Here is a 21,525-nt window from a genome sequence, read left to right on the forward strand (position 1 = left end):
TCTTGGATCCCCAGACAAAGTGAAACACTGTCCTGGTAATGGCCCTGCACACAGTGACGTGTGGGGGCCAGGCCTGCGCCGTGTACTGCAAGATGGGCAGGACCTCATTACGCAGGACGAGTGCCTTACCCTCACAAGTGAGGTGTCTGAGGCTCCAGAGTCCGATCCGTTGCTTCACCTTGGCCAAGCGTTCTTGCCAGGACTTGAGGGCCGCTCCTTCCTTCCCGAACCAGACTCCCAGCACCTTGAGGAAATCCGGTTGAATGTTGAAGGGGAAGGGGGCGGAGGAGGCCGGCTGCCAATCCCCGAAGAGCATGGCTTCCGACTTCCTGCAGTTGACTTTGGCCCCTGAAGCCCGGCCGAACCTCTCACACGTCTGGACGAGGGCGTCGACTGAACCACGATCAGCGCAGAAGACGGTGACGTCGTCCATGTAGAGCGAGCACTTGACCTCGTGTCGTCCCGGACCCGGTGCGGTGATCCCTCTGATCTCTCCATTCTGCCGGATAGCCTCTGCGAAGAGTTCTATAACACAAACAAAAAGAAGAGGTGATAGAGGGCAGCCTTGTCTGACCCCAGAGAGGACAGGGAAGGGGTCAGTCTTCCAGCCGTTCACCAACACCGAGCTGTGGATATCAAAATACATCAGACGGACATACGAACAAAACATGTTACCCAAACCTAACCGGTGCAGAGCTCGGCCCATGAACTCGTGGGAAACCCGGTCGAAGGCCTTCTCCTGATCCAAGGAGACCAGGGCCGCGTGTGCGCGGCGGACCTTGATGTACTCGACCGTGTCCCGCACGAGAGCGAGGCTGTCTGCGATGCGACGTCCAGGGATGCCGCAGGTCTGGTCCGGGTGGATGATCCGTCCGATGACCGTCTTAAGTCGTGTCGCCATCGTCTTGGCCAGGATCTTGTAGTCCACGTTGAGCAGAGTGATGGGACGCCAATTCCTCAGGTCACACCTCTCTCCCTTCCGCTTGTACAGGATCGTGACCTTTCCTTCCCTCAAAGATGGAGGCATTCTACCCTCCACCACCATCTCCTCGTACAGGTCCAACAGGTCCGGACAGATGAGGTCTCCCAGCGCTACATAGAGCTCCGCTGGAAGACCATCACTGCCCGGGGTCCTGCCGGTCCTAAAGGATTTAGCGGCAGAGAGCAATTCGCCCACCATCAGAGGTTTGTCCAAGGCTGCCGTGCCTGCAGGATCAAGATGGTTAGTGATACCTGACAGGAACTTATCAGCAGCGTCGGGGTCGGTAGTCTTGTGGGAGTAGAGTTCGCTGTAGAAGTTGCTGACGACCCTCATCACGTCCTCCTTCCCACGTCGCATGTTTCCGCTCTCGTCTCGCAGCTCGTTCAGGGGCGTGTGACCGGCATGAAGTTTCCTGAAAAAGAATGAGTTACATTTCTCACCCTTCTCCAGATTCTCCACTTTGGAACGGAAGATGATTCGCTTGGACTCCTCCTCAAAGTGCCTTTTCAGGCTCTTCTTGGTCTCCTCCAGCTCCTCCCTCACGTCCCAGCCGCAGTGAAGAAGGTCCTGCAGCGACCGCAGCTCGCGCTGCAGCCCTCTGAAGTCCCTCCTCTTCTCACACGCCTGTTGTCGACCCTTGGCCTGAAAGAAACAGCGAAACTCAAGTTTAACATATTCCCACCAATCAGAGACTGTTTGGAAGCTACCCTTGTAGGACTGCCACATTGCGTAGGCTGCTCTCAGCTCCTCCACGACTTCATCCTGAGCCAGCAGAGCACAATTCAGCTTCCAGGAGCCGGGGCCGGACGGAAAACCGTCGCCGAGGACACCTTGTAAGTGAATGGCTCTGTGGTCGGAGAAGAAGCAGGAGACCATCGAGTGCCTACTCTGCCTGACTGCCCGAGAGGTGAACAGAAAGTCAATCCTGGAGCGGAGTGAGCCATCGGGTCGGCTCCACGAATAGTTCGTGGAGCCTCTCCCCATGGAGCCCACCACGTCCTGAAGAGAGGCCTCGGTTACCATCTCGATGAGCAGCTTGGACGTGATGTCCAACTTGGCAGATGTGCCAGAACTACGACCGTCCTCCTCGATGGGGCAGTTGAAATCCCCGGCCATCACTAAGGTCCTGGTGGTGGCAAGCTGAAGCTGCAGGGTCTGGAAAAGCTCCAAACGCTCATTCTTCAGTGGGGACGCATACACGTTGATGAACCTGACAGGTTCTCCCGCCCAGTTGCCATCTACAACAAGAGCCCTGCCGCAGATGAGCTCCTGGACGGACTCAAGCGTGAATGCGCCCCCCCGATCAGAATTGCGACCCCCGCAGACTTGCAGTCACCCCCACCGGACCAGTAGGATGGACCGTGGGACCACTCCCTGGCCAGATGTTTGAAGGACCTAGAGGAGGGAAGGGAACATTCCTGCAACATATAAACATCACACAACTGGGAAGTAAGGAAGGCATAAATAGTCTGACGTCTGAACTTGTCCTTGATGCTCCTGACATTAATGGAAAATAAGTTAATATTAGCCATCATGTAGGGAAAAAAGAAAAAGTTAGCGCAGGCAATACACCTTAGTTACCACTCCGGTCGGGTGGTCCCTCGTCGGTGTTGACTGCTGGTGACGGGATCACCAGCAGGCCCTCTTCCTCCATCTGGTCAAGCAGCGCGGCCTCAATCTCGGCGACCACCAGTTCCTCCTCTTCTGGCTCGGCCACCAGGGTCTCAACCATGTGCTCCATCTCTTCTGGCTCAGGGAGGGTATCCTCCTTTTCGCCTACGAAATCCAGAATCTTCTTTTTGGAGGATTCAGTAGCAGGGCTGTCCTCCACCTTCCTCTTTCCCCGGGTTGGAACTGGGGAGACAAGAAGGGGAAAATCCTCCTCGGAATAGATAGCGGCGGGTGGAGGAAAGGTTAATTCCACCGCTACCATGGTCTGGGGAGGGAGAGTGGCTGCCGGGGCAGGGGAAAGGACACCTGCTGAGGAGTAGGGGAAGGAGGAAGAGGAAGTGGAATCCTCAGCAGGGGTGGCCGGGGTGGGGGGGGATTGGACGGGGGTGGCAGGGGGAGGGATCGAGAGAGGGGTGACAGAACTCTTACCCTCCTTTGACTTTTTCTTCTGCTTCGGAGCTGCTGGGACCGTCGCTGGGGCTTTGGCCACCGACTCCTTGACCGCTTTGGCCTTGGTCGTCTCGGCCTTGGCCGCTGGGGCCTTGGTCGTCGCGTCCTTGACCTTCACAGGCCTGGTCGTCGGGGCCTTGTCCTCCGTAGCTGGGGTCGTCGCAACCACCGATGCCCAGGATCTCTCACGCCTGGGGCAATCCTTGTACAGATGAGCCGCCAGCCCACACAGGTTGCAGGACGTCTTCTTCGGGCAGTCCTTCGAGCTGTGTCCCGTCACTCGACAAATCCTGCAGGCATCCTCCTTGCAGTCCTTCATCTCGTGGCCGTTCTTGCCGCATCTCCTGCAGTTCCGCGGCATGTCCGGGTAATAGATGAGGCCGTAGGAGTTGCCCAGGGAGAATGTCGGGGGCAGGTGCCGAAGTCCGTCTGAGTACGCCAGGTCCCTGTGAAGTCTAACGGTCACCGACCACTTACCTGTCCAGAAGCCGAGTCCATTCAGGATGTGAGAGGGTTCCTTCACAACCAAACAGAAGCGTCTCAGGAAGGTACAGATGTCTTGGCCTGGGGTGTGCGGGTTGCGCATGGAGACCGTGATCCTCCTTTCATCCCTCTGGATAGGGCAGCTACCTGTAAAGGCAGAGAAAGAATTATCCGGTCCTTTTGCGCTTACCATTTCCCAGAACCTCCTGCAGGTGTTCACAGTGGCGAAGGTGACGAAGAAGATCCCCGTCAAGAAGGTCTGGATGCTGAGGGTGTCCGACCTGGAGAAGCCTCGATCCAGCAGCATCTTCTGGCAGAACACGTCCGAGGACATGTCCGGCACCCTCCCATCCACTTCCTTCAGCTTCAGGGCCACCGTCTGCCGCATCCATGGCTCCAGGGCTGGAGCTTCGTGGCGGGGCTTCTGGGGTCCCTTCTGCTGGCCAGTCGTGGAGGCAGAGTCCTTGGGGTCAGAATCGGCTCCTGGCTGGGCCCTCCTGGCTGTCCCCAGCTCCAGGCTCTTCTTTTCGGCCTTCCTCGCAGCGCTTGCCATGGCTTTCCTCCTGCAGTTACTTCTTGGAGCTGGATCTGGAACTCTTCCCGGAATGGGTAGAGCTATGTAGATTCTTCTCCCGTCGTGCTCTGGACAAATTCCCCAAAAGGTCTTTGTCTCGATGATTTTCTTCCTCGAAGATTCCACAGGACAGCCCGATTCTTCTCCGAGTCTTCGTCTTCTTCTGGATTCTTTAGAGCTTCTTCCTCCCACCGATATCCGCCTTCGTTCTCTGATGTCAGCTGGGCTCCGAAGCTCTTCTCCTTCCGAGTTCGATCGCTCTCGTCAAGTGTAGATCGTAGCTCTTGTGTTCTTAAAAGAACAGATACTACACTTGATCTTAGCCAAAAGGCCGAGAAGCGATAACCAGAATTGGTTTCAAACTACGGAGCCACCCAAGGATCCTGAAAAGTCCATTTGTGGAGATGAGCTCCTGGACTCCCGTTAAGAAGACATGTTGTCAACCTTTAGATCCCTTACATTCCTGCACTTTTCGGCTTGCTGCTGCTGCAATCCACGCGTTTTAGATCTGCATAACTCCACCTCTTTAAACACAGCACCTTAACCCCCTGCTGTTCCCACCCGCCTCAACACCGTTGGAAGGGAGGAGAACCAATTAAGGCGGGGGGTGGGGTGGAACGAGCAGCTGTCTACCCTTAGCAGGAGGGCTCCTGATTACATACCTCTCCTGCTGCTGCTGCTGCTGGCTGTCCAGCAGCAGACTGAAGGTGGCTGCTGCTGTGCACAGGTATATAAAGGCTCAGAGCCTATTATGACACGCGCCGCCAGCGTTCCATTGCCACATTCCATCTACTGCAGGCAGGATACCTGGCTGGCTGAATGTCGCTGAGAAGCTCACAGAGACCGCCATAAGCAACAGTTTAACAGAATGCCACAGACTAATCAACCAAACTTTTTGGGTTGGGTTCTCTTTTATAGTCTGCAGGCATTAAATGAAAGAAGTCAGTGTCCCAGCAGAAGAAGACAACGTTTCAGAAAAGGCATTGTAGCAAACCAAAAAAGAAATTTTAAGCGCAGCAGAGTAACCAGCGCACATACCTGTTAGCTCAGGTGAGTTTAAAAGGCTGCTGTTGATAACAAGGGCATTTGCTAAATAGATGGTGTGTGTGCAACAATATACTGAAAGGTCAATTATATTGTGCAGCTTATCTCACCACCTGTAGTTATTTAGGTGAAAGCTCCAAAATGCTTGCCTAATATGTCTGTTTATCCAAAAGGAAGTAAAAAGGGAGAGCTAGAAAGATAGCATTGCATCACATTACATGGCAATGCAATGCACAGTTGCTGAAGTTGAACCAAAATGAGCTTGTAATCTGGCTTCTGCAACTTTGAACATGAAAAATCCAATGAGGAGAAGAAAAGCAAAGCCAAAGAGTCCATCCCAAAATCCGACAAACAAGCAAAATGAACAAAAAACATTGAATTCAATTCTTTCTGATTTTAGAAACTGCATTAAAGAAGGGGTGCACCGGTCCTGGAGATACTGCAATACCAGGTCAATGCGTGGAGTGGACAGAGCAAGCTCTTTTTCCATCTCCCTGTTCTAAAAATCCATTTAATATATGGTCCCCAGATAGGGGACGTATCAGATATTAAACTGATAAGAACAGATACTACACTTGATCTTAGCCAAAAGGCCGAGAAGCGATAACCAGAATTGGTTTCAAACTACGGAGCCACCCAAGGATCCTGAAAAGTCCATTTGTGGAGATGAGCTCCTGGACTCCCGTTAAGAAGACATGTTGTCAACCTCTAGATCCCTTACATGCCTGCACTTTTCGGCTTGCTGCTGCTGCAATCCACGCGTTTTAGATCTGCATAACTCCACCTCTTTAAACACAGCACCTTCACCCCCTGCTGTTCCCACCCGCCTCAACACCGTTGGAAGGGAGGAGAACCAATTAAGGCGGGGGGTGGGGTGGAACGAGCAGCTGTCTACCCTTAGCAGGAGGGCTCCTGATTACATACCTCTCCTGCTGCTGCTGCTGCTGCTGGCTGTCCAGCAGCAGACTGAAGGTGGCTGCTGCTGTGCACAGGTATATAAAGGCTCAGAGCCTATTATGACACGCGCAGCCAGCGTTCCATTGCCACATTCCATCTACTGCAGGCAGGATACCTGGCTGGCTGAATGTCGCTGAGAAGCTCACAGAGACCGCCATAAGCAACAGTTTAACAGAATGCCACAGACTAATCAACCAAACTTTTTGGGTTGGGTTCTCTTTTATAGTCTGCAGGCATTAAATGAAAGAAGTCAGTGTTCCAGCAGAAGGAGACAACGTTTCAGAAAAGGCATTGTAGCAAACCAAAAAAGAAATTTTAAGCGCAGCAGAGTAACCAGCGCACATACCTGTTAGCTCAGGTGAGTTTAAAAGGCTGCTGTTGATAACAAGGGCATTTGCTAAATAGATGGTGTGTGTGCAACAATATACTGAAAGGTCAATTATATTGTGCAGCTTATCTCACCACCTGTAGTTATTTAGGTGAAAGCTCCAAAATGCTTGCCTAATATGTCTGTTTATCCAAAAGGAAGTAAAAAGGGAGAGCTAGAAAGATAGCATTGCATCACATTACATGGCAATGCAATGCACAGTTGCTGAAGTTGGACCAAAATGAGCTTGTAATCTGGCTTCTGCAACTTTGAACATGAAAAATCCAATGAGGAGAAGAAAAGCAAAGCCAAAGAGTCCATCCCAAAATCCGACAAACAAGCAAAATGAACAAAAAACATTGAATTCAATTCTTTCTGATTTTAGAAACTGCATTAAAGAAGGGGTGCACCGGTCCTGGAGATACTGCAATACCAGGTCAATGCGTGGAGTGGACAGAGCAAGCTCTTTTTCCATCTCCCTGTTCTAAAAATCCATTTAATATATGGTCCCCAGATAGGGGACGTATCAGATATTAAACTGATAAGAACAGATACTACACTTGATCTTAGCCAAAAGGCCGAGAAGCGATAACCAGAATTGGTTTCAAACTACGGAGCCACCCAAGGATCCTGAAAAGTCCATTTGTGGAGATGAGCTCCTGGACTCCCGTTAAGAAGACATGTTGTCAACCTCTAGATCCCTTACATGCCTGCACTTTTCGGCTTGCTGCTGCTGCAATCCACGCGTTTTAGATCTGCATAACTCCACCTCTTTAAACACAGCACCTTCACCCCCTGCTGTTCCCACCCGCCTCAACACCGTTGGAAGGGAGGAGAACCAATTAAGGCGGGGGGTGGGGTGGAACGAGCAGCTGTCTACCCTTAGCAGGAGGGCTCCTGATTACATACCTCTCCTGCTGCTGCTGCTGCTGCTGGCTGTCCAGCAGCAGACTGAAGGTGGCTGCTGCTGTGCACAGGTATATAAAGGCTCAGAGCCTATTATGACACGCGCAGCCAGCGTTCCATTGCCACATTCCATCTACTGCAGGCAGGATACCTGGCTGGCTGAATGTCGCTGAGAAGCTCACAGAGACCGCCATAAGCAACAGTTTAACAGAATGCCACAGACTAATCAACCAAACTTTTTGGGTTGGGTTCTCTTTTATAGTCTGCAGGCATTAAATGAAAGAAGTCAGTGTTCCAGCAGAAGGAGACAACGTTTCAGAAAAGGCATTGTAGCAAACCAAAAAAGAAATTTTAAGCGCAGCAGAGTAACCAGCGCACATACCTGTTAGCTCAGGTGAGTTTAAAAGGCTGCTGTTGATAACAAGGGCATTTGCTAAATAGATGGTGTGTGTGCAACAATATACTGAAAGGTCAATTATATTGTGCAGCTTATCTCACCACCTGTAGTTATTTAGGTGAAAGCTCCAAAATGCTTGCCTAATATGTCTGTTTATCCAAAAGGAAGTAAAAAGGGAGAGCTAGAAAGATAGCATTGCATCACATTACATGGCAATGCAATGCACAGTTGCTGAAGTTGAACCAAAATGAGCTTGTAATCTGGCTTCTGCAACTTTGAACATGAAAAATCCAATGAGGAGAAGAAAAGCAAAGCCAAAGAGTCCATCCCAAAATCCGACAAACAAGCAAAATGAACAAAAAACATTGAATTCAATTCTTTCTGATTTTAGAAACTGCATTAAAGAAGGGGTGCACCGGTCCTGGAGATACTGCAATACCAGGTCAATGCGTGGAGTGGACAGAGCAAGCTCTTTTTCCATCTCCCTGTTCTAAAAATCCATTTAATATATGGTCCCCAGATAGGGGACGTATCAGATATTAAACTGATAAGAACAGATACTACACTTGATCTTAGCCAAAAGGCCGAGAAGCGATAACCAGAATTGGTTTCAAACTACGGAGCCACCCAAGGATCCTGAAAAGTCCATTTGTGGAGATGAGCTCCTGGACTCCCGTTAAGAAGACATGTTGTCAACCTCTAGATCCCTTACATGCCTGCACTTTTCGGCTTGCTGCTGCTGCAATCCACGCGTTTTAGATCTGCATAACTCCACCTCTTTAAACACAGCACCTTCACCCCCTGCTGTTCCCACCCGCCTCAACACCGTTGGAAGGGAGGAGAACCAATTAAGGCGGGGGGTGGGGTGGAACGAGCAGCTGTCTACCCTTAGCAGGAGGGCTCCTGATTACATACCTCTCCTGCTGCTGCTGCTGCTGGCTGTCCAGCAGCAGACTGAAGGTGGCTGCTGCTGTGCACAGGTATATAAAGGCTCAGAGTCTATTATGACACGCGCAGCCAGCGTTCCATTGCCACATTCCATCTACTGCAGGCAGGATACCTGGCTGGCTGAATGTCGCTGAGAAGCTCACAGAGACCGCCATAAGCAACAGTTTAACAGAATGCCACAGACTAATCAACCAAACTTTTTGGGTTGGGTTCTCTTTTATAGTCTGCAGGCATTAAATGAAAGAAGTCAGTGTTCCAGCAGAAGGAGACAACGTTTCAGAAAAGGCATTGTAGCAAACCAAAAAAGAAATTTTAAGCGCAGCAGAGTAACCAGCGCACATACCTGTTAGCTCAGGTGAGTTTAAAAGGCTGCTGTTGATAACAAGGGCATTTGCTAAATAGATGGTGTGTGTGCAACAATATACTGAAAGGTCAATTATATTGTGCAGCTTATCTCACCACCTGTAGTTATTTAGGTGAAAGCTCCAAAATGCTTGCCTAATATGTCTGTTTATCCAAAAGGAAGTAAAAAGGGAGAGCTAGAAAGATAGCATTGCATCACATTACATGGCAATGCAATGCACAGTTGCTGAAGTTGAACCAAAATGAGCTTGTAATCTGGCTTCTGCAACTTTGAACATGAAAAATCCAATGAGGAGAAGAAAAGCAAAGCCAAAGAGTCCATCCCAAAATCCGACAAACAAGCAAAATGAACAAAAAACATTGAATTCAATTCTTTCTGATTTTAGAAACTGCATTAAAGAAGGGGTGCACCGGTCCTGGAGATACTGCAATACCAGGTCAATGCGTGGAGTGGACAGAGCAAGCTCTTTTTCCATCTCCCTGTTCTAAAAATCCATTTAATATATGGTCCCCAGATAGGGGACGTATCAGATATTAAACTGATAAGAACAGATACTACACTTGATCTTAGCCAAAAGGCCGAGAAGCGATAACCAGAATTGGTTTCAAACTACGGAGCCACCCAAGGATCCTGAAAAGTCCATTTGTGGAGATGAGCTCCTGGACTCCCGTTAAGAAGACATGTTGTCAACCTCTAGATCCCTTACATGCCTGCACTTTTCGGCTTGCTGCTGCTGCAATCCACGCGTTTTAGATCTGCATAACTCCACCTCTTTAAACACAGCACCTTCACCCCCTGCTGTTCCCACCCGCCTCAACACCGTTGGAAGGGAGGAGAACCAATTAAGGCGGGGGGTGGGGTGGAACGAGCAGCTGTCTACCCTTAGCAGGAGGGCTCCTGATTACATACCTCTCCTGCTGCTGCTGCTGCTGGCTGTCCAGCAGCAGACTGAAGGTGGCTGCTGCTGTGCACAGGTATATAAAGGCTCAGAGCCTATTATGACACGCGCAGCCAGCGTTCCATTGCCACATTCCATCTACTGCAGGCAGGATACCTGGCTGGCTGAATGTCGCTGAGAAGCTCACAGAGACCGCCATAAGCAACAGTTTAACAGAATGCCACAGACTAATCAACCAAACTTTTTGGGTTGGGTTCTCTTTTATAGTCTGCAGGCATTAAATGAAAGAAGTCAGTGTTCCAGCAGAAGGAGACAACGTTTCAGAAAAGGCATTGTAGCAAACCAAAAAAGAAATTTTAAGCGCAGCAGAGTAACCAGCGCACATACCTGTTAGCTCAGGTGAGTTTAAAAGGCTGCTGTTGATAACAAGGGCATTTGCTAAATAGATGGTGTGTGTGCAACAATATACTGAAAGGTCAATTATATTGTGCAGCTTATCTCACCACCTGTAGTTATTTAGGTGAAAGCTCCAAAATGCTTGCCTAATATGTCTGTTTATCCAAAAGGAAGTAAAAAGGGAGAGCTAGAAAGATAGCATTGCATCACATTACATGGCAATGCAATGCACAGTTGCTGAAGTTGAACCAAAATGAGCTTGTAATCTGGCTTCTGCAACTTTGAACATGAAAAATCCAATGAGGAGAAGAAAAGCAAAGCCAAAGAGTCCATCCCAAAATCCGACAAACAAGCAAAATGAACAAAAAACATTGAATTAAATTCTTTCTGATTTTAGAAATTGCATTAAAGAAGGGGTGCACCGGTCCTGGAGATACTGCAATACCAGGTCAATGCGTGGAGTGGACAGAGCAAGCTCTTTTTCCATCTCCCTGTTCTAAAAATCCATTTAATATATGGTCCCCAGATAGGGGACGTATCAGATATTAAACTGATAAGAACAGATACTACACTTGATCTTAGCCAAAAGGCCGAGAAGCGATAACCAGAATTGGTTTCAAACTACGGAGCCACCCAAGGATCCTGAAAAGTCCATTTGTGGAGATGAGCTCCTGGACTCCCGTTAAGAAGACATGTTGTCAACCTCTAGATCCCTTACATGCCTGCACTTTTCGGCTTGCTGCTGCTGCAATCCACGCGTTTTAGATCTGCATAACTCCACCTCTTTAAACACAGCACCTTCACCCCCTGCTGTTCCCACCCGCCTCAACACCGTTGGAAGGGAGGAGAACCAATTAAGGCGGGGGGTGGGGTGGAACGAGCAGCTGTCTACCCTTAGCAGGAGGGCTCCTGATTACATACCTCTCCTGCTGCTGCTGCTGCTGGCTGTTCAGCAGCAGACTGAAGGTGGCTGCTGCTGTGCACAGGTATATAAAGGCTCAGAGCCTATTATGACACGCGCAGCCAGCGTTCCATTGCCACATTCCATCTACTGCAGGCAGGATACCTGGCTGGCTGAATGTCGCTGAGAAGCTCACAGAGACCGCCATAAGCAACAGTTTAACAGAATGCCACAGACTAATCAACCAAACTTTTTGGGTTGGGTTCTCTTTTATAGTCTGCAGGCATTAAATGAAAGAAGTCAGTGTTCCAGCAGAAGGAGACAACGTTTCAGAAAAGGCATTGTAGCAAACCAAAAAAGAAATTTTAAGCGCAGCAGAGTAACCAGCGCACATACCTGTTAGCTCAGGTGAGTTTAAAAGGCTGCTGTTGATAACAAGGGCATTTGCTAAATAGATGGTGTGTGTGCAACAATATACTGAAAGGTCAATTATATTGTGCAGCTTATCTCACCACCTGTAGTTATTTAGGTGAAAGCTCCAAAATGCTTGCCTAATATGTCTGTTTATCCAAAAGGAAGTAAAAAGGGAGAGCTAGAAAGATAGCATTGCATCACATTACATGGCAATGCAATGCACAGTTGCTGAAGTTGAACCAAAATGAGCTTGTAATCTGGCTTCTGCAACTTTGAACATGAAAAATCCAATGAGGAGAAGAAAAGCAAAGCCAAAGAGTCCATCCCAAAATCCGACAAACAAGCAAAATGAACAAAAAACATTGAATTCAATTCTTTCTGATTTTAGAAACTGCATTAAAGAAGGGGTGCACCGGTCCTGGAGATACTGCAATACCAGGTCAATGCGTGGAGTGGACAGAGCAAGCTCTTTTTCCATCTCCCTGTTCTAAAAATCCATTTAATATATGGTCCCCAGATAGGGGACGTATCAGATATTAAACTGATAAGAACAGATACTACACTTGATCTTAGCCAAAAGGCCGAGAAGCGATAACCAGAATTGGTTTCAAACTACGGAGCCACCCAAGGATCCTGAAAAGTCCATTTGTGGAGATGAGCTCCTGGACTCCCGTTAAGAAGACATGTTGTCAACCTCTAGATCCCTTACATGCCTGCACTTTTCGGCTTGCTGCTGCTGCAATCCACGCGTTTTAGATCTGCATAACTCCACCTCTTTAAACACAGCACCTTCACCCCCTGCTGTTCCCACCCGCCTCAACACCGTTGGAAGGGAGGAGAACCAATTAAGGCGGGGGGTGGGGTGGAACGAGCAGCTGTCTACCCTTAGCAGGAGGGCTCCTGATTACATACCTCTCCTGCTGCTGCTGCTGCTGCTGGCTGTCCAGCAGCAGACTGAAGGTGGCTGCTGCTGTGCACAGGTATATAAAGGCTCAGAGCCTATTATGACACGCGCAGCCAGCGTTCCATTGCCACATTCCATCTACTGCAGGCAGGATACCTGGCTGGCTGAATGTCGCTGAGAAGTTCACAGAGACCGCCATAAGCAACAGTTTAACAGAATGCCACAGACTAATCAACCAAACTTTTTGGGTTGGGTTCTCTTTTATAGTCTGCAGGCATTAAATGAAAGAAGTCAGTGTTCCAGCAGAAGGAGACAACGTTTCAGAAAAGGCATTGTAGCAAACCAAAAAAGAAATTTTAAGCGCAGCAGAGTAACCAGCGCACATACCTGTTAGCTCAGGTGAGTTTAAAAGGCTGCTGTTGATAACAAGGGCATTTGCTAAATAGATGGTGTGTGTGCAACAATATACTGAAAGGTCAATTATATTGTGCAGCTTATCTCACCACCTGTAGTTATTTAGGTGAAAGCTCCAAAATGCTTGCCTAATATGTCTGTTTATCCAAAAGGAAGTAAAAAGGGAGAGCTAGAAAGATAGCATTGCATCACATTACATGGCAATGCAATGCACAGTTGCTGAAGTTGAACCAAAATGAGCTTGTAATCTGGCTTCTGCAACTTTGAACATGAAAAATCCAATGAGGAGAAGAAAAGCAAAGCCAAAGAGTAAATTCCCAAAATCCGACAAACAAGCAAAATGAACAAAAAACATTGAATTCAATTCTTTCTGATTTTAGAAACTGCATTAAAGAAGGGGTGCACCGGTCCTGGAGATACTGCAATACCAGGTCAATGCGTGGAGTGGACAGAGCAAGCTCTTTTTCCATCTCCCTGTTCTAAAAATCCATTTAATATATGGTCCCCAGATAGGGGACGTATCAGATATTAAACTGATAAGAACAGATACTACACTTGATCTTAGCCAAAAGGCCGAGAAGCGATAACCAGAATTGGTTTCAAACTACGGAGCCACCCAAGGATCCTGAAAAGTCCATTTGTGGAGATGAGCTCCTGGACTCCCGTTAAGAAGACATGTTGTCAACCTCTAGATCCCTTACATGCCTGCACTTTTCGGCTTGCTGCTGCTGCAATCCACGCGTTTTAGATCTGCATAACTCCACCTCTTTAAACACAGCACCTTCACCCCCTGCTGTTCCCACCCGCCTCAACACCGTTGGAAGGGAGGAGAACCAATTAAGGCGGGGGGTGGGGTGGAACGAGCAGCTGTCTACCCTTAGCAGGAGGGCTCCTGATTACATACCTCTCCTGCTGCTGCTGCTGCTGCTGGCTGTCCAGCAGCAGACTGAAGGTGGCTGCTGCTGTGCACAGGTATATAAAGGCTCAGAGCCTATTATGACACGCGCAGCCAGCGTTCCATTGCCACATTCCATCTACTGCAGGCAGGATACCTGGCTGGCTGAATGTCGCTGAGAAGCTCACAGAGACCGCCATAAGCAACAGTTTAACAGAATGCCACAGACTAATCAACCAAACTTTTTGGGTTGGGTTCTCTTTTATAGTCTGCAGGCATTAAATGAAAGAAGTCAGTGTTCCAGCAGAAGGAGACAACGTTTCAGAAAAGGCATTGTAGCAAACCAAAAAATAAATTTTAAGCGCAGCAGAGTAACCAGCGCACATACCTGTTAGCTCAGGTGAGTTTAAAAGGCTGCTGTTGATAACAAGGGCATTTGCTAAATAGATGGTGTGTGTGCAACAATATACTGAAAGGTCAATTATATTGTGCAGCTTATCTCACCACCTGTAGTTATTTAGGTGAAAGCTCCAAAATGCTTGCCTAATATGTCTGTTTATCCAAAAGGAAGTAAAAAGGGAGAGCTAGAAAGATAGCATTGCATCACATTACATGGCAATGCAATGCACAGTTGCTGAAGTTGAACCAAAATGAGCTTGTAATCTGGCTTCTGCAACTTTGAACATGAAAAATCCAATGAGGAGAAGAAAAGCAAAGCCAAAGAGTCCATCCCAAAATCCGACAAACAAGCAAAATGAACAAAAAACATTGAATTCAATTCTTTCTGATTTTAGAAACTGCATTAAAGAAGGGGTGCACCGGTCCTGGAGATACTGCAATACCAGGTCAATGCGTGGAGTGGACAGAGCAAGCTCTTTTTCCATCTCCCTGTTCTAAAAATCCATTTAATATATGGTCCCCAGATAGGGGACGTATCAGATATTAAACTGATAAGAACAGATACTACACTTGATCTTAGCCAAAAGGCCGAGAAGCGATAACCAGAATTGGTTTCAAACTACGGAACCACCCAAGGATCCTGAAAAGTCCATTTGTGGATGTGGAGATGAGCTCCTGGACTCCCGTTAAGAAGACATGTTGTCAACCTCTAGATCCTTACATGCCTGCACTTTTAGGCTTGATGCTGCTGCAATCCACGCGTTTTAGATCTGCATAACTCCACCTCTTTAAACACAGCACCTTCACCCCCTGCTGTTCCCACCCGCCTCAACACCGTTGGAAGGGAGGAGAACCAATTAAGGCGGGGGGGTGGGGTGGAACGAGCAGCTGTCTACCCTTAGCAGGAGGGCTCCTGATTACATACCTCTCCTGCTGCTGCTGCTGCTGGCTGTCCAGCAGCAGACTGAAGGTGGCTGCTGCTGTGCACAGGTATATAAAGGCTCAGAGCCTATTATGACACGCGCAGCCAGCGTTCCATTGCCACATTCCATCTACTGCAGGCAGGATACCTGGCTGGCTGAATGTCGCTGAGAAGCTCACAGAGACCGCCATAAGCAACAGTTTAACAGAATGCCACAGACTAATCAACCAAACTTTTTGGGTTGGGTTCTCTTTTATAGTCTGCAGGCATTAAATGAAAGAGTCAGTGTTCCAGCAGAGGAGACAACGTTTCAGAAAAGGCATTGTAGCAAACCAAAAAAGAAATTTTAAGCGCAGCAGAGTAACCAGCGCACATACCTGTTAGCTCAGGTGAGTTTAAAAGGCTGCTGTTGATAACAAGGGCATTTGCTAAATAGATGGTGTGTGTGCAACAATATACTGAAAGGTCAATTATATTGTGCAGCTTATCTCACCACCTGTAGTTATTTAGGTGAAAGCTCCAAAATGCTTGCCTAATATGTCTGTTTATCCAAAAGGAAGTAAAAGGGAGAGCTAGAAAGATAGCATTGCATCACATTACATGGCAATGCAATGCACAGTTGCTGAAGTTGAACCAAAATGAGCTTGTAATCTGGCTTCTGCAACTTTGAACATGAAAATCCAATGAGGAGAAGAAAAGCAAAGCCAAAGAGTCCATCCCAAAATCCGACCAAACAAGCAAAATGAACAAAAACATTGAATTCAATTCTTTCTGATTTTAGAAACTGCATTAAAGAAGGGGTGCACCGGTCCTGGAGATACTGCAATACCAGGTCAATGCGTGGAGTGGACAGAGCAAGCTCTTTTTCCATCTCCCTGTTCTAAAAATCCAGTTAATATATGGTCCCCAGATAGGGACGTATCAGATATTAAACTGATAAGAACAGATACTACACTTGATCTTAGCCAAAAGGCCGAGAAGCGATAACCAGAATTGGTTTCAAACTATGGAGCCACCCAAGGATCCTGAAAAGTCCATTTGTGGAGATGAGCTCCTGGACTCCCGTTTAAGAAGACATGTTGTCAACCTCTAGATCCTTACATGCCTGCACTTTTCGGCTTGCTGCTGGTGCAATCCACGCGTTTAGATCTGCATAACTCCACCTCTTTAAACACAGCACCTTCACCCCCTGCTGTTCCCACCCGCCTCAACACCGTTGGAAGGGAGGAGAACCAATTAAGGCGGGGGGTGGGGTGGAACGAGCAACTGTCTACCCTTAGCAGGAGGGCTCCTGATTACATACCTCTCCTGCTGCTGCTGCTACTGGCTGTCCAGCAGCAGACTGAAGGTGGCTGCTGCTGTGCACAGGTATATAAAGGCTCAGAGCCTATTATGACACGCGCAGCCAGCGTTCCATTGAAACATTCCATCTACTGCAGGCAGGATACCTGGCTGGCTGAATGTCGCTGAGAAGCTCACAGAGACCGCCATAAGCAACAGTTTAACAGAATGCCACAGACTAATCAACCAAAACTTTTTGGGTTGGGTTCTCTTTTATAGTCTGCAGGCATTAAATGAAAGAAGTCAGTGTTCCAGCAGAAGGAGACAACGTTTCAGAAAAGGCATTGTAGCAAACCAAAAAAGAAATTTAAGCGCAGCAGAGTAACCAGCGCACATACCTGTTAGCTCAGGTGAGTTTAAAAGGCTGCTGTTGATAACAAGGGCATTTGCTAAATAGAGTGGTGTGTGTGCAACAATATACTGAAAGGTCAATTATATTGTGCAGCTTATCTCACCACCTGTAGTTATTTAGGTGAAAGCTCAAAATGCTTGCCTAATATGTCTGTTTATCCAAAAGGAAGTAAAAAGGGAGAGCTAGAAAGATAGCATTGCATCACATTACATGGCAATGCAATGCACAGTTGCTGAAGTTGAACCAAAATGAGCTTGTAATCTGGCTTCTGCAACTTTGAACATGAAAAATCCAATGAGGAGAAGAAAAGCAAAGCCAAAGAGTCCATCCCAAAATCCGACAAACAAGCAAAATGAACAAAAAACATTGAATTCAATTCTTTCTGATTTTAGAAACTGCATTAAAGAAGGGGGTGCACCGGTCCTGGAGATACTGCAATACCAGGTCCAATGCGTGGAGTGGACAGAGCAAGCTCTTTTTCCATCTCCCTGTTCTAAAAATCCATTTAATATATGGTCCCCAGATAGGGGACGTATCAGATATTAAACTGATAAGAACAGATACTACACTTGATCTTAGCCAAAAGGCCGAGAAGCGATAACCAGAATTGGTTTCAAACTACGGAGCCACCCAAGGATCCTGAAAAGTCCATTTGTGGAGATGAGCTCCTGGACTCCCGTTAAGAAGACATGTTGTCAACCTCTAGATCCCTTACATGCCTGCACTTTTCGGCTTGCTGCTGCTGCAATCCACGCGTTTTAGATCTGCATAACTCCACCTCTTTAAACACAGCACCTTCACCCCCTGCTGTTCCCACCCGCCTCAACACCGTTGGATGGGAGGAGAACCAATTAAGGCGGGGGGTGGGGTGGAACGAGCAGCTGTCTACCCTTAGCAGGAGGGCTCCTGATTACATACCTCTCCTGCTGCTGCTGCTGCTGGCTGTCCAGCAGCAGACTGAAGGTGGCTGCTGCTGTGCACAGGTATATAAAGGCTCAGAGCCTATTATGACACGCGCAGCCAGCGTTCCATTGCCACATTCCATCTACTGCAGGCAGGATACCTGGCTGGCTGAATGTCGCTGAGAAGCTCACAGAGACCGCCATAAGCAACAGTTTAACAGAATGCCACAGACTAATCAACCAAACTTTTTGGGTTGGGTTCTCTTTTATAGTCTGCAGGCATTAAATGAAAGAAGTCAGTGTTCCAGCAGAAGGAGACAACGTTTCAGAAAAGGCATTGTAGCAAACCAAAAAAGAAATTTTAAGCGCAGCAGAGTAACCAGCGCACATACCTGTTAGCTCAGGTGAGTTTAAAAGGCTGCTGTTGATAACAAGGGCATTTGCTAAATAGATGGTGTGTGTGCAACAATATACTGAAAGGTCAATTATATTGTGCAGCTTATCTCACCACCTGTAGTTATTTAGGTGAAAGCTCCAAAATGCTTGCCTAATATGTCTGTTTATCCAAAAGGAAGTAAAAAGGGAGAGCTAGAAAGATAGCATTGCATCACATTACATGGCAATGCAATGCACAGTTGCTGAAGTTGAACCAAAATGAGCTTGTAATCTGGCTTCTGCAACTTTGAACATGAAAAATCCAATGAGGAGAAGAAAAGCAAAGCCAAAGAGTCCATCCCAAATTCCGACAAACAAGCAAAATGAACAAAAAACATTGAATTCAATTCTTTCTGATTTTAGAAACTGCATTAAAGAAGGGGTGCACCGGTCCTGGAGATACTGCAATACCAGGTCAATGCGTGGAGTGGACAGAGCAAGCTCTTTTTCCATCTCCCTGTTCTAAAAATCCATTTAATATATGGTCCCCAGATAGGGGACGTATCAGATATTAAACTGATAAGAACAGATACTACACTTGATCTTAGCCAAAAGGCCGAGAAGCGATAACCAGAATTGGTTTCAAACTACGGAGCCACCCAAGGATCCTGAAAAGTCCATTTGTGGAGATGAGCTCCTGGACTCCCGTTAAGAAGACATGTTGTCAACCTCTAGATCCCTTACATGCCTGCACTTTTCGGCTTGCTGCTGCTGCAATCCACGCGTTTTAGATCTGCATAACTCCACCTCTTTAAACACAGCACCTTCACCCCCTGCTGTTCCCACCCGCCTCAACACCGTTGGAAGGGAGGAGAACCAATTAAGGCGGGGGGTGGGGTGGAACGAGCAGCTGTCTACCCTTAGCAGGAGGGCTCCTGATTACATACCTCTCCTGCTGCTGCTGCTGCTGGCTGTCCAGCAGCAGACTGAAGGTGGCTGCTGCTGTGCACAGGTATATAAAGGCTCAGAGCCTATTATGACACGCGCAGCCAGCGTTCCATTGCCACATTCCATCTACTGCAGGCAGGATACCTGGCTGGCTGAATGTCGCTGAGAAGCTCACAGAGACCGCCATAAGCAACAGTTTAACAGAATGCCACAGACTAATCAACCAAACTTTTTGGGTTGGGTTCTCTTTTATAGTCTGCAGGCATTAAATGAAAGAAGTCAGTGTTCCAGCAGAAGGAGACAACGTTTCAGAAAAGGCATTGTAGCAAACCAAAAAAGAAATTTTAAGCGCAGCAGAGTAACCAGCGCACATACCTGTTAGCTCAGGTGAGTTTAAAAGGCTGCTGTTGATAACAAGGGCATTTGCTAAATAGATGGTGTGTGTGCAACAATATACTGAAAGGTCAATTATATTGTGCAGCTTATCTCACCACCTGTAGTTATTTAGGTGAAAGCTCCAAAATGCTTGCCTAATATGTCTGTTTATCCAAAAGGAAGTAAAAAGGGAGAGCTAGAAAGATAGCATTGCATCACATTACATGGCAATGCAATGCACAGTTGCTGAAGTTGAACCAAAATGAGCTTGTAATCTGGCTTCTGCAACTTTGAACATGAAAAATCCAATGAGGAGAAGAAAAGCAAAGCCAAAGAGTCCATCCCAAAATCCGACAAACAAGCAAAATGAACAAAAAACATTGAATTCAATTCTTTCTGATTTTAGAAACTGCATTAAAGAAGGGGTGCACCGGTCCTGGAGATACTGCAATACCAGGTCAATGCGTGGAGTGGACAGAGCAAGCTCTTTTTCCATCTCCCTGTTCTAAAAATCCATTTAATATATGGTCCCCAGATAGGGGACGTATCAGATATTAAACTGATAAGAACAGATACTACACTTGATCTTAGCCAAAAGGCCGAGAAGCGATAACCAGAATTGGTTTCAAACTACGGAGCCACCCAAGGATCCTGAAAAGTCCATTTGTGGAGATGAGCTCCTGGACTCCCGTTAAGAAGACATGTTGTCAACCTCTAGATCCCTTACATGCCTGCACTTTTCGGCTTGCTGCTGGTGCAATCCACGCGTTTTAGATCTGCATAACTCCACCTCTTTAAACACAGCACCTTCACCCCCTGCTGTTCCCACCCGCCTCAACACCGTTGGAAGGGAGGAGAACCAATTAAGGCGGGGGGTGGGGTGGAACGAGCAGCTGTCTACCCTTAGCAGGAGGGCTCCTGATTACATACCTCTCCTGCTGCTGCTGCTACTGGCTGTCCAGCAGCAGACTGAAGGTGGCTGCTGCTGTGCACAGGTATATAAAGGCTCAGAGCCTATTATGACACGCGCAGCCAGCGTTCCATTGCCACATTCCATCTACTGCAGGCAGGATACCTGGCTGGCTGAATGTCGCTGAGAAGCTCACAGAGACCGCCATAAGCAACAGTTTAACAGAATGCCACAGACTAATCAACCAAACTTTTTGGGTTGGGTTCTCTTTTATAGTCTGCAGGCATTAAATGAAAGAAGTCAGTGTTCCAGCAGAAGGAGACAACGTTTCAGAAAAGGCATTGTAGCAAACCAAAAAAGAAATTTTAAGCGCAGCAGAGTAACCAGCGCACATACCTGTTAGCTCAGGTGAGTTTAAAAGGCTGCTGTTGATAACAAGGGCATTTGCTAAATAGATGGTGTGTGTGCAACAATATACTGAAAGGTCAATTATATTGTGCAGCTTATCTCACCACCTGTAGTTATTTAGGTGAAAGCTCCAAAATGCTTGCCTAATATGTCTGTTTATCCAAAAGGAAGTAAAAAGGGAGAGCTAGAAAGATAGCATTGCATCACATTACATGGCAATGCAATGCACAGTTGCTGAAGTTGAACCAAAATGAGCTTGTAATCTGGCTTCTGCAACTTTGAACATGAAAAATCCAATGAGGAGAAGAAAAGCAAAGCCAAAGAGTCCATCCCAAAATCCGACAAACAAGCAAAATGAACAAAAAACATTGAATTCAATTCTTTCTGATTTTAGAAACTGCATTAAAGAAGGGGTGCACCGGTCCTGGAGATACTGCAATACCAGGTCAATGCGTGGAGTGGACAGAGCAAGCTCTTTTTCCATCTCCCTGTTCTAAAAATCCATTTAATATATGGTCCCCAGATAGGGGACGTATCAGATATTAAACTGATAAGAACAGATACTACACTTGATCTTAGCCAAAAGGCCGAGAAGCGATAACCAGAATTGGTTTCAAACTACGGAGCC

General features: G+C 47.4%; 13 non-coding genes and 1 pseudogene across 13 annotated transcripts; all 14 read right to left on the bottom strand.

Moving 5' to 3' along the window:
• Positions 1-4,425: 4,425 nt before the first annotated feature.
• Positions 4,426-4,503, bottom strand: LOC141227293 (U2 spliceosomal RNA; annotated as a pseudogene).
• Positions 4,504-5,618: 1,115 nt separating this feature from the next.
• LOC141227428 (U2 spliceosomal RNA) lies at positions 5,619-5,809 on the bottom strand. The gene has a single exon (XR_012294423.1). It is a non-coding gene; the product is annotated as a U2 spliceosomal RNA (small nuclear RNA).
• Positions 5,810-6,927: 1,118 nt separating this feature from the next.
• Positions 6,928-7,118, bottom strand: LOC141227429 (U2 spliceosomal RNA). The gene has a single exon (XR_012294424.1). It is a non-coding gene; the product is annotated as a U2 spliceosomal RNA (small nuclear RNA).
• Positions 7,119-8,236: 1,118 nt separating this feature from the next.
• On the bottom strand, positions 8,237-8,427 carry LOC141227430 (U2 spliceosomal RNA). The gene has a single exon (XR_012294425.1). It is a non-coding gene; the product is annotated as a U2 spliceosomal RNA (small nuclear RNA).
• Positions 8,428-9,542: 1,115 nt separating this feature from the next.
• Positions 9,543-9,733, bottom strand: LOC141227431 (U2 spliceosomal RNA). The gene has a single exon (XR_012294426.1). It is a non-coding gene; the product is annotated as a U2 spliceosomal RNA (small nuclear RNA).
• Positions 9,734-10,848: 1,115 nt separating this feature from the next.
• On the bottom strand, positions 10,849-11,039 carry LOC141227432 (U2 spliceosomal RNA). Its single transcript, XR_012294427.1, has one exon. It is a non-coding gene; the product is annotated as a U2 spliceosomal RNA (small nuclear RNA).
• Positions 11,040-12,154: 1,115 nt separating this feature from the next.
• Positions 12,155-12,345, bottom strand: LOC141227435 (U2 spliceosomal RNA). The gene has a single exon (XR_012294429.1). It is a non-coding gene; the product is annotated as a U2 spliceosomal RNA (small nuclear RNA).
• A 1,119-nt stretch (positions 12,346-13,464) lies between these two features.
• LOC141227436 (U2 spliceosomal RNA) lies at positions 13,465-13,655 on the bottom strand. The gene has a single exon (XR_012294430.1). It is a non-coding gene; the product is annotated as a U2 spliceosomal RNA (small nuclear RNA).
• A 1,118-nt stretch (positions 13,656-14,773) lies between these two features.
• On the bottom strand, positions 14,774-14,964 carry LOC141227437 (U2 spliceosomal RNA). The gene has a single exon (XR_012294431.1). It is a non-coding gene; the product is annotated as a U2 spliceosomal RNA (small nuclear RNA).
• Positions 14,965-16,081: 1,117 nt separating this feature from the next.
• Positions 16,082-16,271, bottom strand: LOC141227091 (U2 spliceosomal RNA). Its single transcript, XR_012294200.1, has one exon. It is a non-coding gene; the product is annotated as a U2 spliceosomal RNA (small nuclear RNA).
• Positions 16,272-17,386: 1,115 nt separating this feature from the next.
• Positions 17,387-17,578, bottom strand: LOC141227064 (U2 spliceosomal RNA). The gene has a single exon (XR_012294174.1). It is a non-coding gene; the product is annotated as a U2 spliceosomal RNA (small nuclear RNA).
• A 1,115-nt stretch (positions 17,579-18,693) lies between these two features.
• LOC141227438 (U2 spliceosomal RNA) lies at positions 18,694-18,884 on the bottom strand. Its single transcript, XR_012294432.1, has one exon. It is a non-coding gene; the product is annotated as a U2 spliceosomal RNA (small nuclear RNA).
• A 1,115-nt stretch (positions 18,885-19,999) lies between these two features.
• Positions 20,000-20,190, bottom strand: LOC141227439 (U2 spliceosomal RNA). The gene has a single exon (XR_012294433.1). It is a non-coding gene; the product is annotated as a U2 spliceosomal RNA (small nuclear RNA).
• A 1,115-nt stretch (positions 20,191-21,305) lies between these two features.
• Positions 21,306-21,496, bottom strand: LOC141227440 (U2 spliceosomal RNA). The gene has a single exon (XR_012294434.1). It is a non-coding gene; the product is annotated as a U2 spliceosomal RNA (small nuclear RNA).
• Between the last annotated feature and the right edge of the window lie 29 nt (positions 21,497-21,525).

This window comes from Phyllobates terribilis, unplaced genomic scaffold (assembly GCF_046119375.1).
Source record: "Phyllobates terribilis strain yellow unplaced genomic scaffold, ASM4611937v1 Scaffold_416__1_contigs__length_1633014, whole genome shotgun sequence".
Classification (NCBI taxonomy): domain Eukaryota; kingdom Metazoa; phylum Chordata; class Amphibia; order Anura; family Dendrobatidae; genus Phyllobates; species Phyllobates terribilis.